A 16,776-nucleotide genomic window follows, 5' to 3' on the forward strand; every position below is an offset into this window, starting at 1 on the left:
ATATAGCAAAAACATGAGCTCAAGAGCCAGAAGTTTCAGGTTTGATCAGAAAGCAAGGAATAAGTTTTGCTCGGAGCAAAACCAGTCCTCGTCGAAAGCAAAGTGTGGTGAGAATCGGTCGTCACTCGTTACCGTCAACGGAGAGGCTCTTCAGGCCCGGCAAATTTTACTACTTAGTTTTAAAACTTTTCTTTTCTTTTCTTTGTACGATCCTTTCGATTATTTCAATAAAAGAAATTATTAAATAACAAATCAAATCACATCATTAAGCCAGAACCTTTTTGTTGACGCGGTTCTTCGGCAACAGATAATTAAGAGAATAAGAGAAAGAGATTAGTACTAAAAGTAGAACCGTCACAGATAGGAAATCTTTGGGGAAAGAACTAGGTGACTCGAGACACGTTTTTAAGTGGTTCGAAGGTTAAAATCCTTCTACTCCACTAGTCAATATTATTGATATTCTCTGGGTAATTGGTTTACAAAGTATATAGTTCTTCAAAAACTATTTTTTCCAACCTCTATCAACTCCCAGGGTCTCCATATTTATAGGAGAAGGCACCTAGAAGTTGGTAGGGAGGTCATCCCGTGACCTTACCATTAGTCGCATCAAGTCTGTGATATTCATGATTAATTCCTAAACCTGACACACAAGTGTGGTCTAATCAGTATGGAAGGAGATAATGGGCCGCACGGCCCAACTCGTCCGTGGGTGTCTGAATACGCACGTTCCTGCTGCGTGTCCGAGAAGTCAGGGGATATCGGACACGTGATGGCAGGAATATGCACGTTTATCTTGCGTGTTGACTTCCCATAGGGTCAGAGCTTCTTGAGAAGCTCGCTACCGGAGCAGTCCATAACCCGAGCTTATCCGTCCGTGGCTGTCGGATGTTATTCCCAGCTCCTGGGGCAACAAGTGCGAGCTGGAAACAGGACCCCCTTGAGCTAGCAAGGGCCCGTCCTGGAAATAGAGCCTCCGGCCTGTGGGAGCCTCGGACTAAATCATGTTTAGTCTGAGGCTCGTCCTGCTAAACAGCCCGTGGGAAAACCAGGGCGTACATCTGCCCCCCAAGCTCCTGCTCGTGGTCTGTGACGTCAGATATGGGAGACCATAGTAGGGGTTTTTAGACTTCCCCCACAACCCTTCGTATTCCATGCTTTTCGCAGGCGTCTGATACGTGGAACGCCGTGGGTGGCGACGGTACACTCTACGAGAACCGCATTAAATGGCCTAGCCTACTGTCCAGCCGTCGTTTCACATTTCGAGTGGAGGGTCTCCCAAGAGCCTTTTGCACGTGATCATTCCCTTGTATAAAAAGGGGGTGGTCATCCCACGCACAGGCCACCTTACCATTCAAAACCTCTCAAATTTCATTCTTTTCTCTTTGACCTTTCGAAGAACGAAACCCTCATTTCCATTGCTCTCATCTTCTCCGTTGACGAAGCTTAAGCGTACGAGTTCCTTCAAAGCCTTGGAGACCACTGTACCAACGAAGCTCCCACCAGCGCAGCAACCTCGCTCACCATCTAACCATATACTGTAAGTCTTCTGTCCCTGTTTATTTTTGAAAGCATGCCACTGTAGCTTAGGTAAAAAAATTTACTGTAGCCACATGCAGAGGTTTTCTGGGTCGCGCGGATATGGAGGGTGACAACCCTTCTTAGATTAGGGCACACTTGCCATGGGACATCGTCTTAGAATATGGGTTCCATGGTTCTCTCTTAGGAACAATTTTTGGGTAGGATCCTTAGGAATTTTGGGTGCAAAAACCGGGTAGCTTAGGGAATACGCCTTAAAAGCGGTTTTGCCACGCCTTGCCTGTTGAAACTTTCCCCCCAAGGCAATTTTTTACTCTGAGTCCTCTGACACACGAATTCCGAGTAATCTGGGATTTGTTGAGGGCATAGGCGCGTGTTCCTTGGAACGCGTGGCACCACTCTCCACGAGCTGGGCTTACCCCAGCTCGTGTACTTAATATTTGCTTCACTCTCCTGCTTGGGTCGCCTTTTCTAAAGTGTTTTCTTTTGTTCGATAGGCGACCAGATGGCTCCAAAGAGAAATCTGCCACAGAAGAACGTGGGAAGTTCGTCTTCCCAACAGGATAAAGGAAAGGCGGTGGTGCCCAGCTCGCCAATTCCTCACTTTGGGCCGGCGGTGGAGAAGCAAGCCGAGGTGGACCCTGACGCGTTTTTCGAGGCGGAGAGAATTGTCTCGAAGATAACCGACCAGGCAAAGATCACCAAAATCTTCCTCAACCCCAACATTCCCCTGGGGGTGGCCTCCGTGATAGCCCGACCTGCTGCGGATGGGGAGCGGAGCTGCACGCCGCTCGACGAGTCGTTCGCGGCCTGGAGCGGTGAACACTTCAAGGCAGGGGCCTTCCTCCCCCTGGATCAGTATTTTGCTGATTTTTTGAACTACGTGGGGTTGGCCCCATTTCAGCTCCCCCCCAACTCATACCGTCTACTGGCGGGATTGAGGTATTTGTTCCAAAAGCATGAGTGGGAGGTCCCCACTCCGGCTGATATTCTATATTTCTTTTGCCTTAAAGCCAGCCCGGACCAGCAGGGGCGAGGCGACGGGTTCTATTATTTAACCCGCTTCCCTAACACAGCAGCAGTCATCGAGCTGCCAAGCCATCCAAACGACTTCAAAGACCAGTTTTTCATGTCAACTGGGTTTCGCAATTGCGACCATCACTACTTCAACCGTCCTCGTAAGTGATCCTTGATTTAGCTCGCCTTTTAAAGGTTATCTTGTTTTAGCTCCTCCCTTATTCCACTTCTGATTTCAACCGACCTTGCAGCCATTTACGCGAGGACTGGAAAGTCTGTGACCCTCGGGGGTCAATACGATACATTGGCGAACTTGCCCCCCAGTGAGAAAGACTACCGCGTGCTCGTGACGGACGAGACGATGGTATTTTGCAAGCTGATTTTCCCAAATCAGACTTTGAATTTGAAAAGGCCCCGGGGGCCTCCCCCAGCTCGTGACAACAGACCGATCGTCGCGGAGGAGGTCGCAGACGACGAAGGCGAGGAGGAAGGTGACGAAGTTCCTCTCGTGATAAACAGGAAGAGGACCTTGGAGGTCGCCCAAGGTATGGGCGAGGAGAGGGTCCAATCCGGAGCAGCCGTGGGTCCTTCTGGCCAAGGTAACCCTTACTTGTTTAAGAACGTAGATAGGGCCACTGCAGACCCCCGGCTGGTTAGGTTCAACCCTAGGCAGCTCGTCCATCGTCACCTCAGGAATCCGGACCTGGGACACGCTCTTGCTTCACTGCGTTGACCAGCTCGTGTTGGACAACCAAGAGAGTCGGCCTAAGGGTACCGTAGTAGTAGATAATACCCTATCCTTTAGGTCGGTCCTTTTTGAGGAGTACGGGACCAACTTGCGCACGTGGCCTGCGCTCCAGGGGGGCATCTATGCTCCGGGGATTAGGCAGTACGTAGGAGAGTCCAGTCCTGAGTCAGAGCCGGACCTAGAACCTGCGACAGATCGCGAGATAATCGTCTTAGGCTCCTCCAGCTCGGGGGGTAGGGCTCCCTTAGTATTTGCTTACCTATTGCCTTTGAAATTTTGGCCTCTATTTCTGCATGATTGCTACCTTGTAATAACCATGTTTTTTGTTCTTAGCAGAAGAGATGTCTCAGCCCGGAAATAGTCTGCGGGGCGTTGTGTTCGGTGGGAACCCCCCAGCAGGGCCGAGGTTAAAGAGGCTCTGCGAGTCCAAGAGCTCGGCCGGGGCCTCCACCAAATCCCCGGCTAAGGAGAAGGAGAAAGCCCCGCCATCCCAGGTCGCGGGGGCGAACCTCCCTGTTGCCAGGACAGGGCTCATGCACCCGCCACCCCAACGATCTCCATTAGCCGCCTAGGACGGGGTAATAGAGGTCGGGAATCTGGCCGCGGCAGCCCCGGATGTGCGTATCCCGATCGACCCCCGGGCTCTGGAGAAGATGCCCGAAGCATTCCGGGGTACGGTGTATGAGTCGGCTAGCTACGCCGTCAGCCATTTCTACAATATCAGGGAGAAGGAGCTCCGGGCCATCGAAACAACGAGCCCGGTCCGAGTTATAGAGTCTGCGATGGACATGACCTTAATGGTAAAGTGCCCCCTTCTTTTAAGGCTTTAACACTCACACGCCGCCTTTTTCCTTCCAGTTTGTTAATTTATCATTCTTTTCTTGCAGGGCATTGCTGCCGCATACAGAGGCATTGTTAGGACCAAGGCCCAGCTCGAGGGTTTGGAAGCTGATCGCCAGACCGCCCTCCAGGAGTCTCAGGAGGCGAGAGACGCGCTGGCGGCCTCTAAAGCCGAGCTAGAGAAGATCCGCTCCGAGAACCAAGAGCTTAAAAACTCCCTGGCCGCATCGCGGACAGATCTTGAGGTGGCGAAGGCCGAAGCCCAGGCCTCCCTGAAAGCCGAGCGGGTCGTCTCGGAGCAGTCCTTACAAGACCTGTTCTATCACAGCTGGTCCCACAATCCGGACGCGGACTTTTCTTTCATGCCGCCGGACCTCTGGGCTTTCTTGTTGCCGCAGCTCCAAGCCCGCCTAAATAAGGAGGTTCCTCCATCGGAGACTGGAGAGGCCTCTGTCGCGGCGGAGCAGGATGAGACCGCGACCTCCAAAGGGCCAACTGATGGGGCTTAGGACACTTCTCGTTTAAGTATTTTGAACTCTCTTTCTATTGTAATTCTCTTTTTTATGTGAGGCGTTTCCACCTCGAGACAATTTGCTCAGCCAGTTTGACATATATATATTTTTATGCATTTGGTTACAATTCATCTCTTTATTTTTATGAACTTAGTTCGAGTTAACTTTATCCGTATCCCGGGCTCTTTAAAGAAGAACCGTGTTCAACAAATTTTAGTTCACTTCTAAGTTTTCTGACCTGGTTAAGACCAGGAACTTATTTTGAAAAACTTAGTTCGCGTCAACTTTTATCCGTATCCCGGGCTCTTTAAAGAAGAACCACGGTCAACAAATTTTAGTTAACTTCTAAGTTTTGTGACCTGGTTAAGACCAGGAACTTATTTTGAAAAACTTAGTTCGCGTCAACTTTTATCCGTATCCCGGGCTCTTTAAAGAAGAACCACGGTCAACAAATTTTAGTTAACTTCTAAGTTTTGTGACCTGGTTAAGACCAGGAACTTATTTTGAAAAACTTAGTTCGCGTCAACTTTTATCCGTATCCCGGGCTCTTTAAAGAAGAACCACGGTCAACAAATTTTAGTTAACTTCTAAGTTTTGTGACCTGGTTAAGACCAGGAACTTATTTTGAAAAACTTAGTTCGCGTCAACTTTTATCCGTATCCCGGGCTCTTTAAAGGAGAACCGCGGTCAACAAATTTTAGTTAACTTCTAAGTTTTGTGACCTGGTTAAGACCAGGATAGGACTTAGTTTGTCATAACTCTTATCCGTAGATAAAAATTAACACCTAAGTCGTTAAGGAGACCTGGTTATATCCAGGTACCATATGCCCCCCAAGTAACTGGGAAAGGGTCTTTCGTTGTTACTTTAAAATTACACTTGCAAATAACGAGAAACATTTGATTTTTATTTATACATGGAAGGTGACCTTCTAGGCCTTACAAATGGCTCATTGATAGTATTTCTTTAGGTGGATAGCATTCCAAGTCCGCGGGACCGCCCCTCCACCAAGTTGAGCTAATTTATAAGTTCCCTCTTTGATGACTTCGATGACCTGGTATGGTCCTTCCCAGCTTGGTCCCAAAACCCCATCTTTGGGATCTTTCCCGGCCAGGAAAACTCTCCTCAAGACCAAGTCACCGACGCTAAAGGCACGTCTTTTGACCTTAGTGTTGAAGTAGCGAGTGATTTTCTGTTGATAATGGGCGAGCTGGAGTTGTGAATCCTCTCGCCTTTCATCCACTAAGTCTAAGGAGTGGCATAGGAGCTCGTGGTTCCCGTCTTGGTTGTAGGACCGGACCCTGTGTGACAGGACCTTCACCTCCACGGGGAGGACTGCTTCACTTCCAAAGGTTAGGGAGAAGGGAGTGTGACCCGTGGGAGTCCGATGTGAGGTCCTATAGGCCCACAGAACTTGGGGGAGCTGATCTGGACAGATCCCCTTTGCCTCATCTAGCCTCTTCTTGAGGCTTGCCTTCAGAGTTTTATTGACAGCCTCGACCTGGCCGTTCGCCTGGGGATAGGCCACGGACGAGAAGCTTTTCACAATTCCGTGCCTCTCGCAAAATTCGGTGAACAGATCGCTGTCAAATTGAGTACCATTGTCGGAGACGATCTTTTTAGGTAGGCCAAATCGACATACGATGCTTTTAACCACGAAGTCTAGGACCTTTTTCGATGTTATTGTCGCCAACGGTTCTGCTTCGGCCCACTTGGTGAAGTAGTCAATGGCTACCACGGCGTAACGGACCCCGCCCTTTCCAGTGGGCAGGGCGCCTATTAGATCTATCCCCCAAATGGCGAAGGGCCAGGGAGACGAAATCATTTTTAGCTCGGTCGGAGGAGCTCGTGCCACCGCAGCGAACCGCTGACACTTGTCGCACTTTTTTACATAAGAGATCGAGTCTTTGGACAGAGTCGGCTAGTAATAACCCTGCCGAAGGATCTTCAAGGCCAGACTTTGCCCCCCAGTGTGATCTCCGCAGAATCCGTCATGAACTTCTTGCAGGATGGCCTTCGCTTCACTTGGAAGAACGCACCGGAGGAGAGGTAAGGAATGCCCACGTCAGTAAAACACCCCCTCGACTAGCGTATACCTCGGAGCTTGATAAAGGACTCGTCGTGCGTCGTTGCGCCCTTCGGGTAACTTACCCTCGACGAGATACTCAATAAGGGGAGTCATCCAGGTCGGCCTGATGTCAATTATTTCAATATCTGCTTGATCTCCATCTATGCTAGGTTTCTCCAAGAACTCAACTGGCACCAACCCCAGGGTTTCTGTCTCTCCCGAGGTGGCGAGCTTGGCGAGAGCATCTGCGTTGGCGTTCTGCTCCCGAGGTATCTGTTCGATCGACCCCCGCCCAAACGCAGACATTTCGGACTTTACCTTTGCCAAATAGGCGGCCATCTTGGGACCCCGCGCCTGATACTCGCCTAGAACCTGATTCACCACGAGCTGGGAGTCGCTGAAGCATTGGACAGAGCTCGCCTTTAGCTCGCTAGCTATCCTAAGTCCAGCTAACAAGGCCTCGTACTCTGCCTCGTTGTTAGATGCCTTGAACCCAAACCTTAGCGCCGAGTGGAATCTATGCCCCTCTGGGGATATCAGAATGATTCCGGCCCTGGAGCCGTTCTCGTTAGATGAGCCATCAACGAAGATCTTCCATGGTGAACCTGAGGAGGCGAGCTGATGTGAGTCTTCTGATGGGATCTCATGGAATCCCGCGCATTCTGCCACGAAGTCGGCCAAGGCTTGACTTTTTATGGTAGTTCGGGGAGTATAGAAAATCTCGAACTGACTGAGTTCGACCGCCCACTTTAGCAAGCGTCCTGAGGCTTCAGGCTTTTGCAAAACCTGCCTTAGAGGCTGATCGGTCATGACGTGTACAGAGTGGGAATGGAAGTATGGCCTGAGTTTTCGCGAGGCCGTGATTAGGCAGAACGCCAGTTTTTCCATCAATGGGTACCTTGACTCAGCTCCGAGGAGTCTCTTGCTGATGTAATAAACCGGTTTCTGAGTCTGGTCCTCTTCTCGCACCAGAACGGCACTAGCTGCGTCCTCAGCTACGGCCATGTAGAGGAAAAGAGGTTCTCCTACCTTGGGCTTTGATAGCACAGGTGGTTCAGCCAGGTGCGCTTTTAGGTCGAGGAATGTGCCTTCGCATTCTACTGTCCATTCGAACTTCTTGTTTCCCCGGAGCAGGTTGTAGAAGGGTAAGCACTTATCGGTCGATTTGGAAATGAACCAGTTCAGTGCAGCCACTCTTCCTGTGAGGCCTTGGACATCTTTCCGCGACCTGGGGGAGGGAAGCTCGAGCAGTGACCTGATCTTGTCGGGGTTTGCCTCGATTCCTCGAGTATTGACTATGAAACCCAAGAATTTCCCCGATGCGACACCGAAAGTGCACTTCTGAGGATTGAGCCTCATGCCATATTCTCGCAGTATGTTAAAGCATTCTTCCAGATCGGTGACATGGTTGCTGGCAATCTTAGTCTTGACAAGCATATCATCAACGTACACTTCCATGTTTTTCCCGATCTGGTTCGCGAACATTCTGTTTACTAGCCTTTGGTAGGTAGCTCCGGCGTTCTTCAGACCGAACGGCATGACCTTATAGCAATAGACATTAGTCGGGGTCATGAAGCTGGTATGATCCTGGTCGGCTGGATTCATCGCGATCTGATTGTAGCCCGAGTACGCGTCCATGAAGGACATAAGCTCGTGCCCCGCCGTGGCATCCATCAGCTGATCGATCCTTGGTAACGGAAAGCAATCCTTGGGGCAGGCTTTATTCAGGTCGGAAAAGTCGATACAGGTCCGCCACTTCCCATTGGGCTTTGGAACTAACACGGGATTGGCAACCCAAACAGGAAATTTGGCTTCGCGGATAAAGCCACATTTTTTTAGCCGGGCTACTTCTTCTTCAAGGGCTTCGGCTCGGGTTGTCCCTAAACGCCTCTGCTTTTGAGACTTGGCAGGGACGCTTTTGTCTAGGTGGAGCGTGTGCATGATTACGCTCGGACTGATCCCTATCATGTCCTCGTGCGACCATGCGAACATGTCCAGGTTCTTCTTCAGAAACGCAGTTAGCTCCGCCTTTCTTCCATCGCAGAGGTTCTTTCCGAGCTTAACCGTCCGTGACGGGTTTTGTTCATCGATGCTTACCTCCTCGAGCTCTTCAATAGCTTGGAGCTCGGACCTGTCCTCGCCTACTCGGGGGTCAATGTCCTCGCTTAGGGCGAGCTCTTCGCCTTCGGAAATCTGAGGTTTTTCAATCTCGGGAGCCGCCTTGGCTCCCCGAGATTCCTCTTCATCCTGAACGGCCATCGTCACCTGCTCGAGTTTAGATTTTCCCTTCATGGAAATGCTGTAGCATTCCCTGGCAGCGAGTTGATCGCCCTTGATAGTGCAGATCCCTGTCGGAGTAGGAAATTTCATGGCGAGGTGCCGGACGGAAGTGATAGCCTCGAAAGCAATGAGCGTAGGTCGGCCCAAGATGGCGTTGTAAGCAACGGAGCAGTCAATGACTACGAATTCGAGTAGTTTGGACACTGTTCGGGACTCGTCTCCAAGGGTGATCACTAGCTCAATCGTCCCTATCGCTGCTGATCCTTCTCCTGAAAAACCATACAGCATCATCGAGGTTGCCTTAAGCTCGGAGACGGTCAGACCCATTTTTTCTAAGGTGGACCGGAATAGGAGGTTCACCGAGCTCCCATTGTCCACTAACACTCTCCTTACTCTCCGGTTGGCGAGCTGGGCTGCTACGACCAAGGGATCGTTATGAGGGAATTGGACATGGCTTGTGTCTTCCTCCGCGAAGATAATCAGTTGTTTCTCTAATCTTTGTTGTTTTGATTGACGCTGTTCCGGGACGAACTCCGCTCCATTGTGGGCCTTCAACTCATTCACATACCTCTTCTGGGCGCCTCTACTCATGCCAGCCATGTGTGGTCCTCCAGAGATGGTGGAAATCTCCCCCTCGATCGCGGGGGGAAGGACGTCCTGATCTACCCGAGGTCCGGGTCGATTGACTGGGGCATCCGGAGCGGGTCGACTTGTCAAGACCCTATTCCGCGAGTATTGTGCCAATGGACCTGCTCGGATGAGAGTCTCGATTTCATCTTTGAGGTGCCTGCAGTCGTCGGTATTGTGCCCGATGTCGTTATGAAAACGGCAGAATTTGGAAGCGTCTCTCTTTCCCTTAGGGTGTTTTATTGGCTCCGGCCTTTTCCAGGGGACTCGTGTAGCGTTGGCCAGGAAAATATTCTCTCTGGTCTGGGTGAGCTCGGTATACGTTGTGAACACGGGCTTGAATTTATCCGCGGACTTATTCTTCTTTTGACCGTGCTGGCTATTTTCACCATTTCCTTTTCTTTTGCCGCCACCGGTCTGGTTACTCTGCGCGACGTCGGGAGTCGCCACTACGATCTCTGTTCCCGTCCTAGCGGGCTTCTCGAGGACCTGGCTGGTCCCTGCGGCTGAAGCTTCAGCTTCTTCCAAGTTTATCCACTCTTGGGCTCTGTTAAGGAATTCACTAACCGAGCTAACCCCCCTCCTTTGAATATCCTTCCACAGATCTCCGCCTACTAGGATCCCGATCCTCATAGCCATGAGTTTGGAGCTGTCGTCGGCGTCTCTGGCTCGAGCAGCGACATTTGCAAATCTGCTCAAGTAGGCTTTTAGCGTCTCTCCAGGTTGCTGTCTCACGTTAGCTAGGGAGTCGGCCTGGACCCTGGCGGCCTGAGAGGCGCGGAATGCCCTCTTTAAGTCAGCCGAAAAGGTCTTCCAGGAGCTGATTGACTGCCTTTTACTTTGTTTGAACCACTGCCTGGCAGGTCCAGTTAGGGTGGAAGGAAAGATCAAGCAACGAAGCTCTGGCCCGATGTTATGAGCCATCATTAGGGTGTTGAACATCCCTAAGTGGTCAGATGGGTCTCCATCCCCGTTGAACTTTGACAAGTGAGGCATACGAAAGCCAGAAGGGTATGCCGTTGCTGCTATATTGGGGGCGAAGAGTTCCATCTCATCCCCTGAATCATATTCGTCTTTTTCTTTCTCCGACAGGAGCTTCTTCATCAGCTCCTCCATCTGAGTTAAGCGCTCTAGGGTTTTGTCCTGAGATCCTGGGTTATTCCGGGGCTGTTCAACAGCTCCGGACCCGTTGTACATATTAGGCGGGTTGTTGCCCTTCCTATCTTGAGATAAGTCATTTGGGGCATTCCCGCCGTTACGTACTTCGGATCGGACCCCAACTGAGCGGGCCTGGCTACCATCCCTAACTCGATCCTCTCTGTGAGAGTTGAGGCGATCTCGAAGGTCGCCTCCCTGGGTAGTATGGTGACTTTGTGCTGAACTTAGCCGCTGGCGCAGGTCTCCTCCCGAAAGATCACTCCGTGCACTGCCGGTCCAGTGACTCCTGCTGGATAGACTCAGAGTGCGTCTTTGGCGGCCATGACCTGATCCTTCCTCCGGCACCCTGCCGCGCCAGGAGGGTTCAGCTGATGGCGGGCCCCTCCTGCTATTCCCGTAGGTCGGGATGTCTCGGATGTGCTGAGGAGACGGATATCTGATGGGAGAAGGAGGATGCCTGACCGGAGAGGCGATCCTAGTGCCATCGGGACGGACTAAATTAGGTGGGGGCCTCTCGGCCCTGCCAGCTTGCTGGTTTCGCGCTGGGCGAGCTGGACGAGGAACTGGACGTTCTTCGGGGACGGGCTGACATCTCCGGATCTCCTCGGCCCTCCTTTGGGAACTTCCTCGATCTCTTCTGGGCGTCCTCGAGGAAGGCTGAGAGCTAGGGGTTGATGTCCTAACCGAACGGCTGTACTGCTGCTGTTCGGTCCGAGGCATTTCCCTGAAGTTCGCCTCTTGGTGGTGTGGTGAAGGGGTGGAGTTGGCTGCAGGGAGTCTACCCGAACGGCTATGCCTGGATCGATTACTCCGGCGAGACTTAGGAGCCTCGCCTTGCCTCTCTCCAACGTTACCGTTGGTTGTGAGAGGGGGTAGTCGACTCAGAATATCCTGGATTTGCTGACCAGTTGCTGCTAGCTGGCTCCTCAGCTGAGCATTCTCCATCTCCACCGCAATGTAATAACATGGATTCGGATTAGGCGGTCGGGGCGCTGAACTACCAATGTCGTCTTGGCCCGCCGGCTGCTTCCCTGGCCTCTGCTGGACTTCAGGAACTTGCTCATCAGGGAGGGCAACATGGCGGGCCTCCTGCCCATCATGCTGTTCTGTCTCGTTGCCATGTTTGGATCGAGTGGTCACCATAGTTGTATGTTTGTGGTAGTACTAATCGGACTTGCTCTCAATGAAAGCACCAAACTGTTGACGCGGTTCTTCGGCAACAGATAATTAAGAGAAGAAGAGAAAGAGATTAGTACTAAAAGTAGAACCGTCACAGATAGGAAATCTTTGGGGAAAGAACTAGGTGACTCGAGACACGTTTTTAAGTGGTTCGAAGGTTAAAATCCTTCTACTCCACTAGTCAATATTATTGATATTCTCTGGGTAATTGATTTACAAAGTATATAGTTCTTCAAAGACTATTTTTTCCAACCCCTATCAACTCCCAGGGTCTCCATATTTATAGGAGAAGGCACCTGGAAGTTGGTAGGGAGGTCATCCCGTGACCTTACCATTAGTCGCATCAAGTCTGTGATATTCATGATTAATTCCTAAACCTGACACACAAGTGTGGTCTAATCAGTATGGAAGGAGATAATGGGCCGCACGGCCCAACTCGTCCGTGGGTGTCTGAATACGCACGTTCCTGCTGCGTGTCCGAGAAGTCAGGGGGATATCGGACACGTGATAGCAGGAATATGCACGTTTATCTTGCGTGTTGACTTCCCATAAGGTCAGAGCTTCTTGAGAAGCTCGCTACCGGAGCAGTCCATAACCCGAGCTTATCCGTCCGTGGCCGTCGGATGTTATTCCCAGCTCCTGGGGCAACAAGTGCGAGCTGGAAACAGGACCCCCTCGAGCTAGCAAGGGCCCGTCCTGGAAATAGAGCCTCCGGCCTGTGGGAGCCTCGGACTAAATCATGTTTAGTCTGAGGCTCGTCCTGCTAAACAGCCCGTGGGAAAACCAGGGCGTACACTTTTAATAACAAAATATTTATAAAAACTTGAGTAGTTCTTTTGTGTACCCAAAAGTAATACCTCGGTTCACTTCTTATTCTTTTTGGTTTGTATACCCAACATGTTTTTGTTTTTGTTAAAGTAATAGCAAAATTCTCGGGAGCACCCTAAAAAGGGCACTATGGTCTATCCCTCGGTATTTTTTTGTTTGAAAAATACTTTTGGAGAATTTTTTTAATAAAGAGGGAAATGAATAGATGAGCTCCCCTTGCCTTGAAAGAAGCTAGCCGGTAGAAGCCATCCGTGAGCAAGAGAAGAGAAGAAGGAACAAGTGCAGGAGTGGTTGGTCACCTAGGAAAGAAAGATAATATATATTATTCCCCCGAAACAAATATCTAATATCTACCTTTAGCGCATATTTCCTGCTTTGAAGAAAGGAAGCGAACAACCACCTTTTTTGCCGGATTGATGCTCGAGAGACCTTAACGGAAGAAAGTCACGTGAATCTCTCCGATACGGAAATTCATTCCGAGCTATGAAAAGGAAGAAGTTCATTCCCGGCTAAGTTCTTCAAGAAAGAGGGCGGAGAGGAGTTATATTTAGGAAAGCTCAATATCTCCATGAACCCTTGCTGCAAAAGTCATGCTTTTCAATCATAGAAGTGAAAGTTCCGATTCCATCCAGTGAACCGATTCAATCCATTCCAAAAGCAGAAGGGAGTGTTCTAGTGGGGAGGAGAATCTCATTTTGTATAGGCTAAGGTCTACACCAGTGAGACCTGACCCCTAAAAGGAATTAGTAAAGGAAAGATGAAGTAGTGTGGGACGAATGAGATCTCTGTCTGTATTGATTGGGGCAGGCAAGACCTGCTGTCCAATGCTTTCGCTTCAGCTAAGGAAGAGTATCGAAAATAAGATTCAAACATGTTACCTTCCACATGCATAAAAAAAAAATAGTCACGCGTGTAATAACCTGTTTTAAACCTAGTTTTCGACATTGTAAATTATTTATAATTTTTTTAAAATTCTCTAAATAACTACAATATACATGGTAAAAAAAAATTCGCCGAAAATACTTCTCAAGCTAAAAATACCAAGGGGTTCATCGGTGTGCTTCTTTTTGAAGGTGCACCGGAGAATTCCCCTAAATTTTAATTATGTATATTATAAATTTTCGTAAAATTTCGAATGATTGATAGTGCCAAAAATAAAGTTCAAATAATTTTTTAAGTGCATAGAAAAATAATCACGAATGTAGCAAACTATTTAGATCTTGTACAAAGTCATGGAAAAAAATTGTAACGAAAATCATCCAAGTACCGAAAAACAGGAGAGAGGTACACCGGAGAAGCCTTAAAACTTATTGATATCACAAAAAAATGAAATATACCTATAGTTATATATAATGATAAAATTTGTTGTGACCGGATATAATTTTAATCACAATAAATTACCCTTATTGAGGAAACTTTTAGAAACAATATAAGTGTAATGATATTTTTTTAGTCATTTTAAGGATAAAAAGTTTTTTCCCCGAAAAACTTTTGCCCTCTAAATTTTTTTGTTTGACAAAAATATTCCTTGAATTATAGTATTTCTAAATTTTTGTTCATTCCACCCAAAATAATAACGGTTTGCTGACGAGACAGTAAAAAATATATTAAAAAAATTATTTATTAATTAATTGATTTTAAATTAGAAAAAAATAAATAAAAATCATTTTAGAAAATAAAAAATTATTAAAAACTTATTTTTAAAATTGATTAAATTATATAAAATCCAATAAATAAAAAAAATCAATAAACATAATTTTTTAATCCAAATATAATTTAAAAAAAAACTAAAATTAATATTTCTAAACTAAATTAAATTAAAAACTCAACCAAATCTATATTTCAAATATAGACAATTAAACACATTTAGAAAACTACCATGCAAAAAATTAAAGATTATTTATGTTTATTGATTATTTATTTATTTTATTTGATATAATTTAAAAAAAAATTTAAAACAATTTTTATTATTTCAAAATGATTTTTATTTATTTTTTGAATTTAAAAATCAATTAATTAATAAAAAATATTTATATATTTTAACTATCATTTCAACAAACTATTATCATTTTGGGCGGAATGAGCAAAAATCTAAAAATGTTGTAGTTTAAAAGTATTTTTACCATGCATAAAATTTAAAGGACAAAAGCCTACAAATGTTAAAACTTGAAGAAAAAAAATAGTTTGTCCATTTTTAATTTTTGATAATAAATTTTATTGGGACTACAATTAGGATTTTTTGCACTGGGTATTGAGCTCCAGTGCAGGTGAGGTGTACACGTGAGTTCTAGTGGAAGAACATGATGAGAGAGAAGAAAGGAATAAATTAATGTTTTTAGTTTTTTATTTTTATTTTACATGTTTTAATTAAATAATTAATAAAAACTAAAAGTATTTTGGCCCTATTATATTTGATAACTATTTGGTAACTAATTTGTTTGTAGAGTATATTTTAGTATTTTGTGTTTATAATAATATTTATTTTATATGTATTTTAATGTTGTGTATATTTTAAATTATAAACTCAAATTTAATTATAAAAAAATTACGAATTTAGGCATATTGTTCTCAATTATATAAGTTCTAAATTTAAATTTAATTACTTAATTGTATATAACGGATAACAGTTTGATTATATTGTCAAATTTTTTTTTATCAAATCTGAGTCAAGAAAACTAAATATGTGTAATTTTAATATGAAAACTAAATATGTGTAATTTTAATATGCAGCTTACTATACCAGTATTATTGAAAGAAAAAACATCAAAATAATATTTTGCAAAACACAAATAATCAAACGATGAAATTCCCAAATTTTTAACCAATTTCGAATGAAGTTATTTTTTTTAATTTACAAAATAAATAATTTTATTCGTAGTTGTTTAAAAGTGAGTCAAACAAACATTAAAAATAAGATAGGTATAAACTCTTATATAAATTCATGCAAAAGCTTAATCACAATACTAACACACATTCACTAACCACGATCACACTATATACCTATGGAATCTCGTTTTGAAGAATGAAAACAATCAATTAAGTTTCTTCAAATAAATCATTTTTATGGAACTTCAAAGATGGTTAACGGTAAGCAAATGTTCCATTTTATGCACTGTTGTATTAAGCATTAATTATCAGTTAGTATGAACTTCATCTTCTTATATCAATCATCATATATATGAGTACAATTGAAAAAACTTGACATAAATTAATCAAGGCAAGTAAATTAAATGAAATAATTAATAGCTTGCATGAGAGAGAGAGAGAGAGAGAGAGAGAGAGAGAGAGAGAGAGAGTTGCTTAGATTCTGACTTATCGTTGCTTAGAATCTCAAATCAACATGGATAAAACAAAAAGAACATACCTGGAACTTCTTAGCAGCTTCTGTGTAATTACTAATATTGGCAACTCGATATGCAAGATAAGGAGTTGGGAATGACTGGTACTGCAATACTTCCTTGCTTGACAACAATATACTATCGGAGACCTCAAGTAGTTGACGAAATGGATGAGTTGTAGCAATTTTGCTAGTCATTAATTTTTATATTTAAATTTCACTGACCGTTGACGAAGACCCGTAAGGCAAAGTAAAAAAACAAAGAAGAAGAATAATTAAAAAGGGGCAGTTTTTCAATCCCTCACTTCCATTTGAGGTGTTGAATCCCTCATATAATACAAGATTTGATGTACTATAGCAACAAGTTGATTTTTAATCTTTTACCTTCTAAAAGTACTATTGCAACCGGTACTTTATATATAAATAAGAAAAAATAAATATTTGTTTATATATTGTGGAACTATACATACAATTCTTTAATTATTTTGTTTTTGTTTAGGGGCAAGATTGTAATATCAATTAATAGTAATATGTATCTACTATTCAGTCAAATGTGTTTTGACTAAAGGAGATTGTATCAAGTTTTTTGGTGAAATAAGTGCCAACTTCTTGAAATTGTATATGAAAATGTTTACTATATTAAAAGGT

General features: G+C 45.5%; 1 protein-coding gene across 2 annotated transcripts in view; it reads right to left on the bottom strand.

Moving 5' to 3' along the window:
- The window catches only part of LOC133800921 (ankyrin repeat-containing protein NPR4-like), a 39,554-nt gene extending 23,149 nt beyond the window's left edge, over positions 1 to 16,405 (bottom strand). For both annotated transcript variants that reach the window (XM_062239033.1, XM_062239032.1), the window contains exon 1: positions 16,156 to 16,405. The gene's annotated coding sequence lies outside the window, so the exon portion shown is untranslated. The remainder of the gene's footprint in view (positions 1 to 16,155) is intronic.
- Between the last annotated feature and the right edge of the window lie 371 nt (positions 16,406 to 16,776).

Source organism: Humulus lupulus, chromosome 9, assembly GCF_963169125.1.
Source record: "Humulus lupulus chromosome 9, drHumLupu1.1, whole genome shotgun sequence".
Taxonomy (NCBI): domain Eukaryota; kingdom Viridiplantae; phylum Streptophyta; class Magnoliopsida; order Rosales; family Cannabaceae; genus Humulus; species Humulus lupulus.